This window comes from Capra hircus, chromosome 16 (genome assembly GCF_001704415.2).
Source record: "Capra hircus breed San Clemente chromosome 16, ASM170441v1, whole genome shotgun sequence".
In the NCBI taxonomy this organism is placed as follows: Eukaryota; Metazoa; Chordata; class Mammalia; order Artiodactyla; family Bovidae; genus Capra; species Capra hircus.
In genome coordinates, this window is record NC_030823.1 from 38,198,183 (window position 1) to 38,211,415 (window position 13,233).

Sequence of the window (13,233 nt, forward strand, 5' to 3'; positions counted from 1 at the left end):
CAAAAGTAGTAGAGGCTACAAAGTAGACAGCATAGCTCTTGGCTTTCCTCTGAGTTTAAGGACTGGATTCCAAAGTTAGTCCCTGTATTTTATCTAGATCATGTTCTGCTGATGTGATGCCTCACATCACTTGGCTATGTTCACTTAGCTGGGCCACAGTACTCAGATATTTGCTTAAACACCAGTATAATGTTGTATTGAAGGTATTTTTTAGAGGTTAACCATTAAATCAGCAGATCAAAAAAGCAGATTATTTACCAGAAAGTGGGTTGGCCCCATCTGAATAGTTGAAGTACTTTTAAAAAAAGACTGATTTTCCCTGAGGAGGAGGGAATTCTGCCTCCAGACTACCTTTGGACTTGAGTTGCAATATAAACCTTTTTGTGGGCCTCCAGCTGAACACCCTGCTCTGCAGGTTTTGGACTTACCAGCCTCCACAACAATGTGGACCAGTTCCTTAAAATAAGTCTCTCTGTGTTTCTGTCTGTCTCCGTCTCCCTCTCTCCACACGCACATGCGCACACACACACATACTCAGAGCCTATTGATTCTGTCTATCTAGAGAACCCTAACCAAAGCAGATGGCTTGTCCACATTTTTGGTCTTATGTTAGTCCACGGAAGTCTTTGACGCTGCAAAGCCAAGGCTTAGAAATCTTAGTGTAACATTTCAGATCACAGTATAGATTTCAAAGAACTTGAACGTTTGTGCATAATAAACTATTTCTATAGAAAATTTCACGCTTTCCTGGTGGCTCAGATGGTAAAGAATCTTCCTACAGTGTGGGAGACCTGGGTTTTCTGCCTGGGTTGGGAAGATCCTCTGGAGAAGGTGAATGGCAACCCACTCCAGTATTCTGGCCTGGAGAATTCCATGGAGAGAGGAGCCTGGCAGGCTACAGTCCATGGGATTGCAAAGAGTTGGATACAACTGAGAGACTAACACACACACACACATACACACATAGAAGTATTTAGAAGTGATGAGCGCTAGAGATCTGTGGGGAAAAGAAAATGTATTGAACTACATGGACCATGATAGAAAGGATATACTGGTGGGAAAAGTAATAGGAGGAAAGGCCTTATTATAAGATGGATTGTGTCCCCCTCCCCCTAAACTCATGTTGAAGCTCTAACCCTCAATACCTCAGAATATGACTATATTTGGAGATAGGGCCTTTAAAGATATGATTAAGTTAAAATGAGGTCATTAGGGTGGACTCTAATCCAATATGAGTGGTGTGCTTATAATAAGAAATTTGGACAGAAATATACACCAGGGGTGCACACAGAGGAAAGACCATATGAGGATACAGCAAGAGGGCTCTGGCGTACAGTTCGAGAAGAGCCTAGAAGAAATCAGTCCTGCTGACACCTTGATCTTGTCCTTACAGCCTCCAGAACCATGAGAAAATAAATTTCTGTTGTTTAAGCCACCCAGTTTGTGGTATTTTGTTATGGTAGCCCAGCAATGAACAATAATGGCTTTTCAACTTTGCCTAGGATGGAGCATGATTCTGGTGTGTTAGACATTTCCGTTCATGTACAAGCCAAGTCAGTGGATCTCAAGAACTGCCTTGGCTGGGCTGGACTTGCTGGTCTCTGAGACCAGCTGATTGTTACTGTTTGCATTGAATCAGGGAGGGTCAGGCTGATTGTTGCTGTTTGCACTGAAGCAGGGAGGGCACTGGGCTTCCCAGGTAGCTCAGCTGTAAAGAATCCACCTGTACTGCAGGAGACCTGGGCTCAATCCCTGGCTTGGGTAAATCCCCTGGAGGAGGGCATGGAAACCCACTCCAGTATTCTTGCCTGGAGAATCTCCATGGACAGAGAAGCCTGGTAGGCTACAGTCCATGGGGTCACAGAGTCGGACACCACTGAGCGACTAAGCAGAGCACAGCGCGGGGAAGGCACTCCAACACCTTTCCTAGAAGTCTTACAGCGACAGTCCTGAGTCTGCAGTGCTCCTGCCTGGGTCCTTGTCCATCTGTAACTGGAGCTCCAGAAAACTCTCGTCAGTTCAGGCCATGGGCATCTCCAGCAGCCCAGGGAGTTTTTCAGCTTAATATTTCTGAAGTCGTTTTTCATCACCTCAAACAGAACCTGTATTTACTGAAGTCTGGGTTTAAAGGGATTTATAAAATTATTATTTTAAAATTTGTACTTATTTTTGATTATGCTAGAGCTTTGTTGCTGCACATGGGTTTTTCTCTAGTTGCAGTGAGTGGGGGCTCCTCCTCGTTGCAGTGGGCAAGCTTCTCATTGCAATGACTTCTCTTGTTGTGGAGCAGAGGCTCTAGGCACATAGGCTTCAGTGGTTGTAGCTTGTGTTCTCAGTAGTTATGGCGCATGGTTTAGTTCCTCGCCAGCATGTGGGATCTACCTGCCAGGACACTGGCAGATGGATTCTTATCTGCTATACCCACCAGGGTACTGGTATTCCCACCAGGGAAATCCTAAAATTATTTTTTTAAGCGTTACTAATTATGATATGGTATTATATAATCATCAAAAGTGTATTAGTCAGTGATTACTTATTTGATGCTTTGCAGTTTTAATAATAATTATCTTAATCTTAATAGTCACTCAGAGGTGTCCGACTCTTTGTGACCCCGTGGACTGTAGCCTACCAGGCTCCTCTGTCCATGGGATTTTCCAGGCAACAGTACTGGAGTGGATTCCCATTTCCTTCTCCAGGGGATCTTCCCAACCCAGGGATTGAACCTGGGTCTCCCGCATTGTAGACAGCTGCTTTACCCTCTGAGCCAACAATAATTATATAATAATGTTATTATCGTGGCTAACACTTATATTATGTTTCAGTTCAGTCACTCAGTCGTGTCCGACTCTTTGCCATGTACCAAAGACCAGTCTGAGCTCTTTACAGATGTTAACTTAGCAGTATTTTGATATAGGCTCTCTCATTTGATCCTTGTAATAAAGTGTAAATTAGACCAAGAAGGTATTATTCCCATTTTGTAGATGAGAGAATCGAGACTCAGAGAAGTTCAGTGATTTCCTCAAGGTCACCCGGCTGGTAAATGGCAAAGCTTGAAGCATAATGCAGTTCTTCAGATTACTAAATTAGTGCTTTTCTAAATCACTTCTCTGTAAATAGTCTCAAATATTTCATAAACATAATTAAAAGCTTGCAAGCATGCCTTTCTTTGCCTTCTTAGGTTCTGAACAGAGAAATATGAGAATCAGTAGGATAGGGAAAATGACATTTGCATCCCCAAAGGACTACTAACTTTGAAGCCTTGTAGGAAGGATTGGTCCGGGAGTTGGTGATGGACAGGGAGGCCTGGCGTGCTGCGATTCACGGGGTCGCAAAGAGTCAGACACGACTGAGCGACTGAACTGAACTGAGGAAGGATTGGGAGTCAAGAACAGAGTCCAAGAAGCACACTGCCTTGCACACCAGAAGCTGCAGGCATTGGAGAAAAGAATGAAACTAAGCTGGAACTAAAGCAAACGGGAATAGTAAACCAGTACAAGAATAATAAATTATAAAGTTACTTCTGAACAAATAAGAAAAACTATAAAGGGAACCAACATAACATGAAATAAAAAGACTTGGAAATTTTTATTTTACTTATTTATTTCATTGGTAAGATGAATTTGATTTACAGAAAGCAAAATTCATCCCTTCAAAAGTTATGCCTGTAAGAGAGAGAAGAAAGTGGATAACATATGTCTGTGCAAAATCTGAATCTCTAACATACATCAGTATGTTCTTAACAGTATTAAATATGTCAGTTTCTATACTCAAGTTTCATTCATAGCTATAGCAAAAGACCCTCACGAGGGAAGAGTTTAAAGCTAGACTAGACAGAGCAAGAGATGGTTAAAGAGCACTTGTTAAATCCAGTTGACTTCATCTGCCCTCCCTTAAGTCATAACTCCTGAGCAAATTCAAGATTGCTATTGCAGTCAAAGGGCAGTTGAGTAATCAGAGCTACATCTTACTATTTTCAAAAATTAAAAAATATTATCATAACACCTTTTGGTGATTCCAGTATCTGGGGTAGGATAGACTCTACCCTTCCCATAAAGATACTTAGGAAGCAAAGTAGAATTACTGCTACTTGATTAAGTAATTAAGGCTTGAGACAAAAAAGAAAAACAAAGACAGGGAGAAACTTTTCTGATTATCGTCGCTTGGTAATTACTAGTATTTTCCATAATCTAGGCAACTCGGCTGTCTAAGAAACAAAATCCAGCTGAAACTGAACCTTCAAAAGTTTTCCTTCTACATTTTTTAAGACCCAAAGCAGGATCTCTGTCATACTCAGGTCCCTCCTGGATGTCTGGAAAAAATCTTAGAGTCTGGGAGACATTCCAAAATATGCGCAGTGACCATTGCCACAGGCGTGAACTTCTTAATGCATTTTGCAGAAATCTCCGCCACGATGAAATTGATTACTGTCTGAAAGGATTTTTTTTTCCTTTTTCAAAATAGCAAGCAGTGAGAGTATGCCTTTTAATATTTTATTACACCCTTAAGTATCTCATGTGGACTGAATATGACTGGAGAAAGCTGCTGCTCTGAGTTTGATATACAGTATTCAGTGTAAATGCTTTATTATTTTTTTTAATTGATAGGTTTAGGTGAATGGAAAAAGGAAAAACTCTAGGATTTGTGAAGACTACACAACCCAAGTTGTATATTGATTGCTAAAACTTGAGTTTCTGTCCAGCTCTCCTGCTGCAGATACAGAAATGAGGTCAGAGAATAAATGTGAAGATATGGCTTTTCAAGGAACAGGTGGAAATTGAAAAGAAAATGGAACCTGGAGTTTTGTGAGTCTGTCTTGTAAGGATAGTATTTATGAGGATGGAGGAGGGAGTGGGAAGGCTTATTGTAATGTCTTGTACATAATCAGAATCGAATGGTTCAAGTTCTTTAATGCTATCTATTCAATGCAGTGAAGCAAAAGAGTGAATTTGTAGCTGACAAGCAGTAATTTGGGTTTTCTTCAACTAATGCAAATAATGGCAGCAGAACTGTCATAAGGCTTCTTCTACCATCATGTAGACGATGTCTGATGAATCAAGAGCAGGGAAAGTGCAGGGAAGATACTGGAATCATAATAAAGAATGGACAAAAGGCACATGAATCGTGAGATTTCTAATTCTTCTTTTCATGGCAGTTTCCATATGCTTGTGAGAAACGGTGAGGTTGCTCTTTCTTTGGTATCAGTCATAGCTTAGCCAGACAGCAAACTAGGGCTAGTCACTGCTGCTGGAAGATTTCCTCTTGACAGTGATTCATGTGAGCCAGTTGTCAGAAGTTTTGAAGTTCTTAAATAGAAGCTGATGTATGTCTTTTACTGTTGTGCAGTCACTGAAGATATTTCACATGATACAAAATAGCTTTGCAGAAAGATTAATCTACTCCCTATCTGTGAACAAGGCTTTACTCAGAATTCATCTGGACATTCGTGGGCATCACATTTTCTGAGTGTTTCATGCGTATGTGTGATGAAATTCTTATTCTTATGGACACAGTTTACCATAGGAGGAGGAATGAGATGCTATTTAAGAAGCCCAAATTTTATTTTATATTGTCAGGAGAGACTAAAACGGCAGCAAAAAATTACACATTTAACTTGTTGTCTTAGAATTTATTTATTAACATCACAGACTGATTTTAGTACATAAGGGCAAATAATTCTAAATCAGGCTGAATACATGATTCCAGAAATAGGAAAGATAAAGAGTGGAAAGCCTTTAGATCAGTTCTGAAAAGGAAAGAATTTACTTCTTTACACCTTACCTGTATCCTTCCATATGAAATCATAACCTTTTAGCCTTGGAACAAACCTTGAAGATCATATAGTCAAACATTTATTTTTTTGATAGATCAAGGAAATTAAGGCCTAGAAATGTTAATTAGCTTAGCTGCCTCAGGTCAAATACCCACTTGAAGAAAGAAAATCTGAATTTCAAGAAATGTGTTTGCAGCCTGACAAATCCAGGATTCATTCTTCTCTTCCCACACACTGTCCCCTGTACCCAACTTTCCCCCCTAAATGACAAGAGAGCAGCATCAGTATCTATCATCATCGTCATCCAGGCAGGACAGTGTCAACTTTTAGAGGAAGCCCCTTGCACACGAACTGACTATATTTCAGGCCAGCAGAACTAGAAATGACAGGCTAGCCTTGCTTCACTCTTTATCTGCCTCAGAAATTACTTTTGGAGAAAATACTTTGACGTGGTGAATTCAAAAGCATTACTAGAGGAGGTTACAAGGACAGTGGCATTTGAGGTGCCGATAAGGTTGTTTCCTGACCTGGTGCTGATTATATGGGCACATTCAATTTGTGAAAATTTTGTGAGTTATGCATTTCTGGATACTTCAACAAAAAGTTTAAAAATTTTGTGGGACAACTAAAATTCATTGTTAAGGAAAGCATGTTGGCATCAAAGAAATTAAATATCACTGAAAATTATTACATACATACTTTAAAATTTTTAAATAAAAAATTTGACAAATATAGTCATCATTGTTTGGAATGACCAGTGTTATTATTGTAAAGCAAATTTATTTTTTCAGGTACAAACTTTCTTTGGATGCTGGATCTTTCCTTCATGATGTGTAAGTGCTTTAAAAAAGTCACTTAAAAATAAAAATCTATTCGATGCTTACCATATCTTCTCACTATGGGAATTAGATAAGTTATAGCTAAAATATTATTCTAGTAATTTTACTACTGTCATTAACAAATAAATATTTATATATATATACAGACGTATATGTGTACACACACGCACACAACACGAATAATTGAAATGTGGTAAATTTACCACTAAAGCTGCACTGGACATTATTGAATCTCATAACATTTTAATTACTGTATACTATAGTTAATATCCTATAGATATGAAAAATGGCCAGGGATATGCTGGAAGGTTAATTTTAAAGTAAATGCATGACAGTGTAGATGTAGAGAAATTGCTGAGTAAATTAGAACTTATTAATTATTGAAATTCAGCAATATAAAAGAGAAAATGAAAGAATACCTGGAATCAGTACACTTAAGTCTTCTTTTCTGTTTCCAGCTTCCAGTGGAAGGCATATGAATCAGAAAAAGGACCAAATAGATAAAAATGCAGAAAGGAGATCTATGGCGTAAAGTGCCAGAGTAATCAGTTCCTACCTAATAAAGATTCACTTATGTTGAAAGGAATGAAATGCTATTAAGAAATCGACACCAATTTCATAAACAATATGCAAATGTTTTTATGTTTCAAATGTAGCTACTTTGTGGATATCAAGTAATTAGTACATTTAAAATTGATCCTATGTACTGGTGATGAGTAGTCTCTTTTAGTAGTAATTCTTTCCAAGCTGATTAGGCAGGGACATTTCTACCCCAGTTTTGAGTGGCAGCTTGAATCCTGTTGGCTTTGTGCTCAGCCACTAAGTCATGTCTGACTCTCCATGACCCCGTGAACTACAGTGTGCCAGGCTCTCCTGTCCATGGAATCCTCCAGGCAAGAATACTGGAGTGGGGTTCCATTTCCTTCTGACTTTTAGAACTGTTAAATAATAACAGTGCTCTCTGGAAATGCTGGCATCTGGTAGCTTTTCTTTTAAGTACAAACTTAAATTTTTGGTTACAGTGGTTTGTTCATTTGCCCCCGTGTCTATATGCATAGATCTCTACATGCATCAGATAAATCATCCTTACTGGAAAATAGAAAGATTGCTGAATGTACATGAACCCAAAGGGGAAGACATAGAGAATTTTCTGACTCCATTCTTTATTACATATGTGTATTTTAGATTAAGAGGCAACCCGAAAGTTAAAAATCTGGAACATTAAAGTTTACCAAAGAGTGGTCCAGTGGTTAGGACTTTGCACTTCTTACTGCCAAGGGTGCAGGTTCAATCCCTAGTTGGGGAACTAAATTCCCTCAAGTTGCACGGCATGGCCTATATATGTGTTGGATTCTAGAGCTCTTCCAAAGTATTTATTTACAGAGGTAGTCCTAATACTGTCACAGAAGTATATAGAGTATGTAATATGTAATACAAGCACAGATGACTGCATTGGCTTGCTCATTTAGTGAGGATGGTAAGAGTTTCATATGTAAATATATCTGGGGGGAAAATGTTCACTCTACTTATCAAAGGATATTAAAATGAGGCAATGAGCAAATTTTGGGAGACTGACAAATGAACTGGGGTTCCCAGGTAGTGCTAGTGGTAAAGAACCCACCTGCCAGTGCAATGGGGAATTCTTGCGGAGAATCCCATTGACTGACCACCTGGTGGGCTACAATCCACGGGGTCACAAGAGTCGTACACGACTAGCAACTAAACCACCACCAACAAATGAACTAAATAAAACCAAATTGGATAGAATAATTGCTAAAATAATAGAATGCTTTAAGAAGGATAAAATTGAACATTTCCCCCTTCAAACTGTATATATCTACCAGTGGGACTTAATAGTTAGTCATCTTTTCTTAATGGAAACCAGAGCTTAATCCTTATGACCTTTTGTGACACAGGGCCTGGGTCACTGTCTCATCAGAAACTTAGCCATAGAACCACTGTGAGAATTGTTATGCCTATGACTTAATTCTAGTTTTGAAAAGCATTGGCTGTTATAAATCCCAAAGTGTTATAAAACCTGAGCCTTTTTCCCCCTAAAATATCTGATAATTCAATTGGTAATTTATACTTAATACCATAGAGGAAAAAAAAAAGAGAGCAAGATCAGCACATAAAATTGCAAAAGTAAATATACTTTGCAAACTCTGTGTTAAAGAAATCAAAGAATCATAGGAGGCCCTAAGAAATGTAGCCATTTAGTTGTAAAATAAGATTCAGAATTCTAGACCTCATCCAAATATAATCTCTTGAGTATCAACATGTTGGGAAATCATATTCCAGAATGGCTTCTCCATTCAAAGACATAATTCCCTGGGAAGATTCATGTGTATCTTATGCGATTTGGCCCTAAAAATGTTTTTTTAGAGCTTTTAGAGTTAACTACATGATAGAATTTGAGATACTTTGATGCCTTTATCAGTGTTTATCTCAGATATATTCTGTTCTAGCAGTGATTATGTAGCAGTATTTATCTGAGGCATTGATCTGCTTATTCCTGAAAAATCCCAATCTTCTTCCCACCCCAGTTTTAAAAAGCAAGGCAAAAACCTGGCTTCCTCATTGGTAATGGATGCTTGAGTCATGCTCAGACAAAAGACATCAACTCATCATATGTCTTCAGATTACATCTGGAGCCACAAATTTATCTTGTCTCCAAATTTGAAAGGTTAAAATGATTCATAGATACTCTAAACCAAATTAGAGAAAAATTATTAATTCCTTTCAAATGTTTCTTTCTTGTAAATATGATTTAACTCTTTGGGCAAATGTAACATACTTTTCACCTCTGTGATCACCAAAGTTTCTTTAGAGAAGAAAAGGGAAACTATATATATACACACATATTTGTGTGTGTGTGTATTTTTCTTTTTTTAATTTCATGCTCCGACATACAAAACAATTGTTGAATATTCCTGTGAACTTATGCTCAGATTTCAAGTCCAGGATAAGCTAAGTTTTTCACTTAAATATTTCCCTCTGCAGTTAGATATGTTCCTAGATATCACCCTAAAAATGGATTCTTAACATTAAAATTTCATTTCACTATTAGAAAATCATAATTTAATTTTTTCACTAAATCCTTTCTAAGCTTCACAAGAATATCACTTTATTAATTGAAGTGACACACCTATAATTATTTGTTCCAATGGAAATAGAGTCTTTCCTAGGAAAAAAAAATGTTCTGATTAGAATTACAGCCTACAAGCAGTGCCACCCATGCAGTAATGCTTATAGATGTTCTGACTTTGTCTTCTTGCATCTATCCTTGTAATATCTGGTTGGCTGCTGCAACCCTTTCTTAATAGGAACTGCAGCGCTAGGGGGCTATTTTCAGAAGTCCAAAGTCAATATGGTGGTTAGGAAGCCATGTGTTAGGTGTAGTTAGGACCTGTCAACCAACTATGCTGTTTGGTGTAGAAGTGAGTGAAGATTCAATAGGACAAAGCTTTAAATGTGCTGGAGGCCTCTTTTCCTTTAGAGGTGTGTTGCCTGGTTGACTTTTGGCTTCACACTTTCCTCCTTCTCACTGCCTCTTATTACACCACTTGTTTATTTTGTTTACATTCATTCATTCTTCTTCTTCTCCTGACTATGTTTCTGAAAATTCAACTCTTAGTTTAGAATATACTATATGCCAGGCAGTGTTCTATTTCCCCCATGGTTTTTTCCCTACAACCTATCAACCAAACTTTATTCTGTACTTGACTTCTCCTTGGGAAAAAGACTGAAAGAGACAAAACTTTTTGAAGGAATGTATGAGGTGGTAGTGGGAGAATCACATTTGTAAACATACACAGACTTTATGTCTTCATTTTTTTTTTATCATGTTTTAAACTAGAATGGTCAACAACTGTGTATTTCCTGAATTATTATAAGCTAGTATAATAGTGCTAATATTTTGTTTCAGAATATTTTTGATAATCAAGTAGGGAAATTTTCTAGAGTATTTTTATTATGGACAGATTATGAACTATAATGATAACATCTGGTCATCTGAAATGATTCCTGTATGTTTGAGACATCAGAGGTATCCTTTAACTTGTGAAATTTTTTTCTTTTCTAGAGGCATAGTCACCGTGGCATACCATTACAGAGAGATACTGTAGTGAGCAATCAAGTAGGAGAGTAAAAGAAGGATAGTAGCATATTAAATCAGACTCTTAAGAAAAGCAGTTAATAAGAAAATAGCTGTGTAGCTCAAAAAAAATGGAGAGACTGATCAAAACTAGTTAATTGGATGGTTTGGGTTTGTATTAAGTATATGATGAGTCATTTTTAATGTTAGAGAACTATGCATCTTGTTACTCTAGGAAGACTAAAATTAATCTGAGTAACAGTAAGGAGAACTGAGCAATTGATGTAACATGTGGGTTCATTGTAACAAGCTAAAGAGATAAATTTTGGCATATTTTTGTTGAGAAAACCTGATTTGCACCTAACATGAAGTTATTTATAATCTTTATATATCCCGCTTCTTATGACTGTTCATATATTTTACTGTGGAAACACTTATGTGTGGATTTTGCAACATATGATATATACACAGTATCACCTTTGTAAGTTTTGAAAAAAATATGAATTCTGAAACATGTGGTTCCAAGAACTTCAGGTAAGGAATTATAAACTTTTGTATAATTATCAACCATCAGGGAATTATCAACTGAAAAGAGAAATGTGCCTGAGCTAAAAGCTCCTCTCTAACAAGTGGAGTCAGTAGCTCATGTGTAAAATGGTTAAATCAAGAAGTAAAAAACATGCATATTATGTAGGGTTATGAACCAGATGATTTAGATGGAAATTCAAATAAATTTCCCTTTGAAGTGGAGGGGATTGGAATGGGAGACTTGCTTCTCATCACATGCTCTTTAATATTCTTTGAACTGTTAGCACATGCATACATTATTTAGGTTTTAACAAGTTAATCATTTCAACAAGCTTGCTCTGAGTTTGTACAACTTGTTAGGCACTGTATCTCAAAATGTAAAAATTAAATCCTTCAAGAATTCTAATATGCAAAATATAAACAATGAAACATAATCCAAAAAAAGGAAGTGATAATGAAGAGAAGAGAGTGACTACAGTTTCTAGAAATATGAGAGATTGTAAATAGATGTAAATGACTGCGTGCGTCTATGTGTATATGAAGGTGATGGGCCTGGTGAACTGTGAATAAGGAAAGAGGGAAATCAGACAGAGAGTTATCACAGTGAAGACTTGTTAGAACCCAAAGTTCTCAATTGAAGAGAGGTAAGAGGGAGATGGAGATGAGGGAGAAGATATGAAAAAATTTACAATGGAGAACACTTTTCCATGCTTCCCTGTAGCCAGGATAGACCAACCTGCCCTTAATTTAGATCTCTCTTCCCTAGCAAAGAGGAAACTGGTTCAGATAGTTTGTTGTTGTTTTTGTTTTCCTGGGCAGGGGTAGAGGGAGTGAAAGTCGAGGAGAGAAAGGTGTATTTTATGTAGGAAATCTATGTCCTAATTTTACTCTCAAAATAGAAAAACCCTAAGATATAAGCAAGGAAAATTTTCGAGAAACTCATATAAAGTCAACTTTTTCTAGATTGCAAATTAAATGGATGATGTAAGTGAAACATGGCTCATCTGACCAGGATCCTAAAGTAGGCAAGCTAACTAAATCTCACAGGTGGTCTTTAAGGGTAGCCCTAAACCCAGAATTCATTGCACTAATCCGGCTTAAATATTTTAAGGGTGTGAACAAATAAGATGAGGTCACTGATCAGAAAGAGTTGCTTCCGAACCCATATTGGTAGCTGTAGCAGCTGTGATATCTCTTCAAACACCCAGATTACAGGTTAAATCCTCAAGTTGAGCCTTAGAATTTTAGAACTAAATAGAAAATTCTTGAAATATCAGGCTTTTGATACAGCAGAAATGATGGCAAAGGAGTTGTATGCAAAATGATTACAATGGGGAGTGATCGGATACATTGTCAGTAAATACAGTACACAAAGACTTAATTTAAAAAATGGAGAATGAGGACAACTCTCCAAAGAGAGCTCAACAAAAAATGCTTCAAGTCCATACAGAGTTAAGAGTGCACATAGGAATGGCAGTGAGGCCTCTGACAGGTGGCAGGGGATGTAAGTTGACAGATGAGCTTTACATTTCTTGAAAACTTTGTCTTTATCAGAGTTCACAGAGGCGGATGGGAAGGGAACAGATGTCAGAAACAGCAGTGCTTCTCAGGGAAGATTAAATGGTAGAGGAAATGGAGATCACATTACCAAATAAGACGAGAAGGGAAAGCAGTGTTTCTAAAGGGCACTGGATAGAATGACCAGGTGGAATGTGAATCTGAAGTTTGAGGAGATATCCTATTATCATAGTAAGCATCAGGCTATCACAGGGTATGTCACAATCACAAGGCTGGCATTCCATTAATTGATGATGGTTATGGCTGATTCTTCCATTTGTTAATAAAATAGAGCCATAGGGGATAAGAAAACTGAATTATTTCTTTTCATTGAAATATAATTGATTTATAAAGCATGTTAGTTTTTGGTTTACAGCAAAGTAATTCAGTGATATATTTACTTTTTCTCATATTCTTTTCCATTATGATTTACTATAGGATAT

General features: G+C 37.4%; 1 protein-coding gene across 6 annotated transcripts in view; it reads left to right on the top strand.

The window, feature by feature from the left end:
• DNM3 (dynamin 3) overlaps nt 1-13,233 on the top strand; it is a 628,097-nt gene that overhangs the window by 412,085 nt on the left and 202,779 nt on the right. The window lies entirely within an intron of this gene.